This window comes from Leucoraja erinacea, chromosome 1 (assembly GCF_028641065.1).
Source record: "Leucoraja erinacea ecotype New England chromosome 1, Leri_hhj_1, whole genome shotgun sequence".
Taxonomy (NCBI): Eukaryota; Metazoa; Chordata; class Chondrichthyes; order Rajiformes; family Rajidae; genus Leucoraja; species Leucoraja erinaceus.
Window position 1 is genome coordinate 66,516,222 of NC_073377.1, and position 9,376 is coordinate 66,525,597.

A 9,376-nucleotide genomic window follows, 5' to 3' on the forward strand; every position below is an offset into this window, starting at 1 on the left:
AGTTTACTGACTAAAGTTCAAGTGGTCACAGGTTGGGCAGTTTTGTAAAGAAACAACAGAGGCCTAGAAATGCCTGCCAACATTCGGCAGTGAACATCATTAAAGCATAAATATTAGTCAATGTCTGTCTGGTCTTCATAAACCTAATACTGCAGTTACCGCAACAAAAGCTTTTCACTGTACCTCAGTACACGTGACAATAAACTATTTTAGGAAAAATGATTATCACGGGGAAACGCACATTGGGTAAAAGCAAAGGCTACAGATTCTTTCAAATGTTTTAATAAATAATTGTGTGGAAGTTAAAAAGATTTATTCTTTACAAAAATGGATTCAGCTGAAATTAAAGACAGGCTATTACTTTTCTCCTAATTAATTGCAAAGCCAGCAGAAGCTCTAACCCTTGCTATTAGTACACTAACAAGATGCTTATGTTCCCTCTCCCATAACAAACGAGATAACAAGCACAGCTTCATAAATGTCTCCTCTATAATATAAACATTAGAGAGAATTCAGACTCTTGGCACTAACCCTTGTTCTATAAGATTATAATATGCGTCATGAGTAGAAAAAAACAAAATGCTTTTTCTGCAGAAATATAGCCTTCTCATATAACCATATATGGCTAACCCTTCCTCTGTCAGAAGAACCTGTCAATCTTAAGAAGCTGTCATTCTTAAGAAGCAAGAGGCTGTACTATGATCTGTAAATAAGGTATTGCTGAATCGTTGATTATTGGAGTATATATATGTACTGAGATCATTGTCCCTTTGTGTGGGGATGAGAACTCTGTATAGTCTGTAATCTGGATACTGTAAAGAGTTTTACCACACCCGCCTGGTGAAATAAAGATTGTACTGCATGATCACTGATTTTATTTGTGTTTTTGTCTGTTTAAGAATATTGAACCACAACAATTGGAGACATGCTTACAATGAACCTTTATACATCATAAGCTCTAACTCGAGTGTACTCTATATGCATATCCCAAACACGAGCAACATAAATACATCAGTAATAAATGGATAAATTATTATGGAAAAAGGAGATAAATTTCCAAAAACCCATGTTATTTTTTTCATGTTTCCAACCACTTCCCAACACTTCTTAACCCTCCTTTATTTTATAGTTTATACGAATTTCTCTGGCAATAGTCAATTGCTTGTGGAAATGTAAGTAGAAACAGATATCAACATTATTAAATGTATCACTACAGTAATACTGTATTATGACAGATCAGTATAAATACAGCCACAATGGTATATGGTAAAATATTCATAATATTTAACTCCACAGGATTAATAAGTGAGTTTGATATTAAGATGAACGCAGGAAATCATGGGATTTGTCGAAGGTCATTCGAGAAAAAAAAATCGAACTCAGCACTGTATAAACTGTGTATAAATTGTTAACTATTCCACCAATGAATTAATCTAGAATTCTATCAACTCAATAGCTTCCTTTCTTGTTCTGCTGTTCACACACTACTTACACAGTCCCAGTTCTAGTTCAGTTCATTGATCTGCAATTATGAGATATTCAAAAAGTTAAAGAATTTATTATTTACATTTAATCCTTAACGTGTTCGCTACTGGAATAAGAAAATATCATTTGTGTTTGAATCATTTTCTTATCTTTATTCATAATTTATGTGTAAACTATATTTAATCTGAGGCAGGCAGCGACTGTATGAGTGTGATGTGGGCTGATACAGTCGCGGTGTGAATGTACTGTTAAGGCACGGGTCGGCAACCTACGGCCCACAGGCTGGATCTGGCTCATAACCCGAAATCATTCGGCCCGCAGGCGTATTTTTTTAGGGACTAGACTGTTGTTCTTGACTTCGGTGGGACCTTGCCCAGAGTTGTCCCAGTGCTTGGGCAAGGCAGCTCTCTGGGATGGTTTTACATTGGGAAGTTCACTGTGCCTGTGTTATTGATCAGAGTGAACACCCATTCCTGTGGACATGTCTACCTGTGGAGTCTGTCACAGACAGATTCCAACGTGTGTTGGTCAATAATTGGTTCGAACCCCTGAACCAGTGACCGCGGATCTACCGCCATGTGTTCTTTCCGAACTGAACTCACTGTGGAATAAATCCATTAACAGAGCCATTCTGCTGCCGGATTCTAACTTGTCCCTGCCTTCCCTCTGGAACCCTTTTCGTCCCCATCCGATGCCGAGTTCCCAGAGTCCTGGTTAAAAGCGGCCGGTCACGGTTTAATCTGTGAAACCGGCCCCAGCAGAGACTGTGGGCAGGATTAATGAAAGAAAGGATCATTCCGCCTATTGTAGCGGGTGGCTGTTCATGAAGAGTGTGAGAGAGAGAGTGGAGGAGTGTGGGGCGAGATATAATTTCCCACAAGGGTGGACACTGCAACAGCAGTAGCAAGAGCGAGAGTCTGTTTCAACAGTTTGTTTATTTTCAGCTAAGTTAAAAAAATAAAACACAAAGCAACCTGAATGATCGCCGCACTTACTGCCGATGTCCTACATACTGACATTGATAAAGTTATATTACCATACCGCAAAGAGTGAACAAATCCAAATATATCACAGAAAACTGTAAAAGTTTGTTTGCCGAAGTTCTTACCAGGCACACCAATCACTGCAATGAGCATATAACTGTTATACCAGTGTCTCAAACTAACTGCTATGTTCAGTAAACATAGCAATATTATGTCGTCTCAACATAGCAGTTAGTTTGAGACACTGGTATAACAGTTATACGCTCCAAAGCATAAAGCAATAAAACACCAAAGCATAAAGCAATAAAACTAACAAAATCATCGTCGTTTTGTACGAATGAACTATAAATACACCTACTTAATAGTTTTGAAAGCAGTATTTTCGTACCTCTAAGAAGCAAAATTGGAAAATACGGATGAAACGTAGGTCTGTATACACGCAGCAGCTCAGCTGGCAAGAATGTTTATCGCGAATGACCTACGACCTGCGCATGCGCAGTTGAAATACCGAACTTGCTTATTCTGTTCACCTTAATGATTAACATATGGGGAGTGTTTGAAGGCTCTGGGCCTTCTAAATTCTAAACTCACTGGGGTTTAGAAGAATGGGGAGGATCACATTGAAACCTACCGGATAATGAAAGGCCAGGATAGAGTGGACGTGGAAAGGATGTTTGCAGTAATGGGAGAGTCTAGGACCAGAGGGCACAATCTCAGAAGAAATGGATGTACTGGAGGAGGAGGAATTTCTTCATCCAAAGGGTGGTGAATCTGTGGAATTCATTGCCACAGAGGACTGTAAAGTCCAAGACATTAGGTATTTTTAAGGTAGGGATTGATAGGTTGGTGATTAATAAAGCTGTCAAAGTTACAGGGAGATTGGAGGAGAATGGGGTTGAGGGGGAAAAATAGGTCAACCATGAATGAACAGTGGAGTAGACTCGATGGGCCGAATGACCTAATTCTGTTTCTATGTCTTATGGTAGAAAGGCCTTTTGTGTATCAAAGCACAAAGCGCTGGTGGAACTCAGTAGGTCAGGCAGCACCTGTGGAGGGAATGGACAGACGATGTTTGGGGTCAGGATGCTTTTTCAGACCACATCAGACCATTCCCTCCGCGGATGCTGCCTGACCTGCTCAGCTTCTCCAGCACTATGTGTTTTGCTCAAGGTTACAGCATCAGAAGTTCCTTGTGTCTCCCTTTTGCTGCATTGGTTGGGTGCCAGACACTCCATGAAATGCTGGTGTGGTCCCAGGGTAGCTACAGCGAGCTCAGGCCATGTGACAGTCATTGGAAAGTCCAGCCCATGATCATTTTCAGCTAAGCCTCAAGGAAACCTCTGAGTTCTTGACCCACTGGTAACTGTTGGTCAGATCTGGCAATGTATCTTTGGTTATCATGAACAACATGCACACACATTGGGATGTTTGGCTTGCTGCTTTGGTTTCCAATATGAAAATCTTTTTATAATATTTAATATAGTGATTTTAATTCATCTTAATCTTGTTCGTTGATTCTGAGCATGACACACAGTAAATTAAAATATTCTACAAAATGAAACTAATCTAAAACAGGTCCAGAGACTTGCAGGTCTATAGGTTAGTTGGCTTCGATAAATTGCTCCAAGTGTGTAGGATATGGTATTGGTGATCGTTGGTCAGCAAGGATTTGGTGGGCCCAGGGCTCCGTTTCTACGCTGTATATGTAAATTAAATTAGACTAAACCAAACCAAAGTAAACTAAACTAAAGATGCATTTGCAAATTATAAGAATTCTTGAAAAAGATTTTGAGGTGTTCGTAAACATTTTATCAAAAGATATAACAGATTGCATTTTGAAGAAAATGGACAAATCAAGTCAAGTCAAGAGAGTTTATTGTCATGCAAAGCAAATTCACAGGAAAGCAACTGTCCGGTTAACTTCCAGTGTAGCAAGGTGCTGTGGATGTTATTATATCAGTGGCTGCACAAGAGACTGCAGCTGATGGAATCTGGAGCAAGAAACAAGCTGCAGGAGGAGCTCAACAGATCATGTAGATCAGGTCCTGAATCAGAGTATTGAACCAAACTCCCCCATCAGTCTGAAGAAGGGTTTCAGCCTGAAACGTTGCCTATTTCCTTCGCTCCATAGTTGCTGCTGCACCCGCTGAGTTTCTCCAGCATTTTTGTGTACCTTTGAGTTTCTTTAGCAGTTGGTTTCTTGCATCAATAGTTTACTCCCTCTAATGGACAAATACAAAATTACACACCATTAATGTTCACATAAAAAGAGAAAATCTTGTATATATTGATTAATTGATTGATCGATTGAAAGACACAGTAAGGAAACAGACCCTTCGGCACACTGAGTCCACACTAACCATCGATCATCTGCTCACACTGGTTCTACGTTATCCCACTTTTGCATCCACTCCCAACACAATGGGGATTATTTTACAACGCCCAATTAACATACAAACCCGCACGCCTTTGGAATGCTGGAGGAAACCGGAGCACCCAGAGGAAATCCATGCGAGTCACAGACAGAACATGCAAACACCACACAGACAGTATCCGAGATCAGGATCAAACCCAAGTCTGCCAACTGTACCACTGAGCAGTCTAATAATGAACAGGTTTGGCAGTAGCAGTGAAACAAAAGTTAACATTTCAGGTAGAGACAAGGATGCTCGTTTATGAAACATGACACAAAGTGCTGGAATGACGCAGCAGCATCTCTGGAGAACACAGAGAGGGAACAATTCAGGTCTCTTAACCCTTTGTCAGGATGATTGTACCACCCTCACCCCCTTCCCCCTACCCCTGTCTCCCCCTTCACGCTCCCCGCTCTCCTCCCCTCCCCCCATCCTCATCCCCCACTCTCTCCCTTCCACCCTCCCCTCTCCTCCCCTCCCCACTCTCTCCCCATCTCCCCCCCTCCCCACTCTCTCCCCATCTCCCTCTCCCCTCCTCCACCACACTCCCACCCTCACCCACCAATCCTCTCCTCCTCCTCCCCTCCACCCCCTCTCCCTCTGTCTCTTGCCCTTCTGTCTCTGCCCATCTCTCTCTGTCTCTCCCCATTCTGTCTCTGCCCATTCTCGCTCTGCCCTCACTCTCTATTCCCCCCCCCCTCTAAGGTAATATTAATATAATATCAAGGGGGGTAGTTAGCCTGTGTGCAGGGTGGTAGTTAGTGCATGTGACGCCACATTTATTATCTATTAAAAACTGTGTGTGTGTGTGTGTGTGTGTGTGTGTGTGTGTGTGTGTGTGTGTGTGTGTGTGTGTGTGTGTGTGTGTGTGTGTGTGTGTGTGTGTGTGTGTGTGTGTGTGTGTGTGTGTGTGTGTCATTTTGCCTTTGAAACGTATCTCCTCGAAAACCAGATGCCGAAACGAGGACATTTTTACATATTTCAGTAGCAATTTTCCTTGTGAGTTTAGAAATCCACTCCTCTGTACCTTTGATACATTCTTTTCCTGACTATTTTATTAAAATTGTTAACCAATATGACCTTTTTTTTAAATCTGATCGCTGCCCAGCTGCTGACGTTACAATAACAGTGACATTTTTACATCTTCTGGTAGAAAATTTCATTATAATTTTAAAAATCCAATCCTCTATGAATTTGATCAATTATATCCTGAGATATTTACTAAAATTTATAACCAAACTGACATTTAAAAAAAATATTAAGGTTGCCCAGCTGCTGACCTCACAATGCCTTTGCACCTGGCCCAATTGCTTCCTGGCCCCGCCCGGCCCTGACAGGTTGTAGATTCCATTGGTTTTCATTGAATTGAATTGAATTATTTGTCACTTAACTTCACAAATTCTTAACATTAACTTTTAATTTCAAAGACAGTTTTTAAAAAATAAACCCCCCCCCCCCACTAGCCCCGCAACCACACATTGCGGGAACAGACCCAACGGGTCTGCACTTGGTCTAGTATACATTTAATTATTCATGGTATTTTCATTGGCTTTCTCTGCACAAATGTTTGGTTGATAGCGTCAACCTTGGTGAGCATTTTGGAATCACCCTCTCCTTTTTTCCTTGTAAACTAATACTGGCTTCACCTCACACATTAACACCTCTACCCTGCCTTACTAACAACACAGAAGGAGGCCTTTCATCACATCAGTTTCCTGCTGGTTCCCAGCTGGGTAAGCCCATCAGTCCGATTTCCTCTCTTACTTCACTGTAGCTGTGAAATGGATTTCCTTTCTTCACATCCTTCAACTTCCCTTTTATCGTCACAGGGAGTTAATTTACAATCAGTTAACCTTCCAGCATTTTTCTTTGGAACGTGGAAAGAAACTGGAGCAGTGGGTAGAAACAAATACAGTCACGGGGAGATGATGCAAATTCCACACAGGCAGCAATAGAGGTTACGTTTGAACCCTGGTCCTGGAGTGGTGAGTGCTAACTGCTGCAACACCACGCCGACCTTCTCAATGGAGACGAGCAAAATAATCTGAAACATAGAAACATAGAAACATAGAAAATAGGTGCAGGAGTAGGCCATTCGGCCCTTCGAGCCTGCACCGCCATTCAATATGATCCAAATCAATATCACATACCTGCCTTCTCTCCATACCCCCTGATCCCTTTAGCCACAAGGGCCACATCTAACTCCCTCTTAAATATAGCCAATGAACTGGCCTCGACTACCTTCTGTGGCAGAGAATTCCACAGATTCACCATTCTCTGTGTAAAAAATGATTTTCTCATCTCGGTCCTAAAAGACTTCCCTCTTATCCTTAAACTGTGACCCCTTGTTCTGGACTTCCCCAACATCGGGAATAATCTTCCTGCATCTAGCCTGTCCAACCCCTTAAGAATTTTATAAGTTTCTATAAGATCCCCCCAATCTTCTAAATTCTAGCGTGTACAAGCCGAGTCTATCCAGTCTTTCTTCATATGAAAGTCCTGCCATCCCAGGAATCAGTCTGGTGAACCTTCTCTGTACTCCCTCTATGGCAAGAATGTCTTTCCTCAGATTAGGAGACCAAAACTGTATGCAATACTCCAGGTGTGGTCTCACCAAGACCCTGTACAACTGCAGTAGAACCTCCCTGCTCTTATACTCAAATCCTTTTGCTATGAATGCTAACATACCATTCACTTTCTTCACTGCCTGCTGCACCTGCATGCCTGCTTTCAATGACTGGTGTACCATGACACCCAGGTCTCGTTGCATCTCCCCTTTTCCTAATCGGCCACCATTCAGATAATAGTCTACTTTCCTGTATTTGCCACCAAAGTGGATAACCTCACATTTTACTTCGGAGTCACGTGAGTGACTACGTGAAGAAGCACGCCAGGACGCATGCGTGTCATTATGCTACACGCTTTGCAAAACGTCAGACGCGGTGGAAAGACGTTCCCCCGCAGGGGCAGTTTAAAAGCCGCTAATAGCAAGTAAGCGTTTACTCTGCGGTCTTTTTTGTTCCCATTTCCCGCTACAGTAGGAATGGACAAAACAAAGAAGACGAGGGCTGCGACAAAGCTTGGGAGGGAGGACCGCGGAGCAACGGGCAGCCAGCAGCAGCAGCCGACGGCACTTGTATCACCCGTAGTGGGATCAGCTGTGCCCGATGTCGCCTCCGCACCGGCCAAATCCACGCGGCCGGGCGGCAAGGCTAGACACAAAACGAACAAGGTCGTGGACTCAGAGGAGTCCGACTTTGAACCATCGCGGGCGGCCAGCGACCGAGAAAGCTGGAGCCGAATGGAGCGGTGTGTGGAGCATTTGCTCCAACGTGACAGACTCCGGGAGATGGAGTCGGGTCACTGTGGGCCCCATGATAAACCCACAGCAGTACCTTTTCAAGGGCTGCACAGTGCTTCCACCTCATCGGAGGGGAGCACTGCGGGTCAGTTCTGGGCTGACCTGGAAGAGGGGTCCGCAGAAGAAAAGATAAGTGTGCATGGGGTGCAGGAAGAGAACCTACTGGACATGGTGTCCAATTTTATACAGCAGGATCAGACTGGTAAAAATCTGGAGCCAAAGCTTGCTGCCAGCATAGACTACATGTCTCTAAACCAGCTACAAGAGCAGGCTGTACTGGACACCACAGCGAGACACCAGGCACCGGGCAATTGCACATCTCTAAATGTTCCAATAGTAAACAACTGCATATGGAAACACATTGGAACAGGAGTCAGGAGTATGGATGTCAAATTGCAAAAAGAACTGAAATTACTGACCGCAGGGATAACAGCATTTGCCCGTACAGTGGACGAAAAGGATATGTCCCAGGACCAACAAGATGCACTGGCACTATTCTGTAATACCCAGTATGAGATAAACAACATCAGGAAAAGTGCCATACAACCCACACTGAACCCAAAATTCGCAGGACTATGCAAACCCGGGACCTCAAAACCACCTATATTCTTGTTTGGAGGCAACCTGTCAAAACAAGTAAAAGAACGCGATGAGGAAGCCAAAACCCTGGGACTAATAAAAGGAACACCAACGAAAACCCACTACAGCCAAAGACAGCACCCCTACGCACCCACCAGTAGAACTGGTGAAAGCTCGAAGGCACGGTATTCTTTTTTAGCCCATGGCCCAGGCCGGCCTTCTCGGAAGATGCGGGGACCTCCAACGCCAACCAAACAGAAAAACCAGACACCAGCGCAACAACAACAACGAAGGAACTGCAAAAAGAAGTAAACCTGCCACTGGTAACAATGGAGGTAGGTGGGTCTGGTTCCCTAAAAAATATGGAGAGCATGGAGGTTGGGGGGAGATTACACTATTTTCTGAATGCATGGAGCATGTTAACAACTGATACTTACATTTTAAGCAGTATCCAGGGATATACAATAGAGTTTATACACCAGTATAGCCCTCCAGTTCAACATATACCAAACCGAGTGTTCGTACTCTCTGATAAAGAAAAATCAGAGGCACAA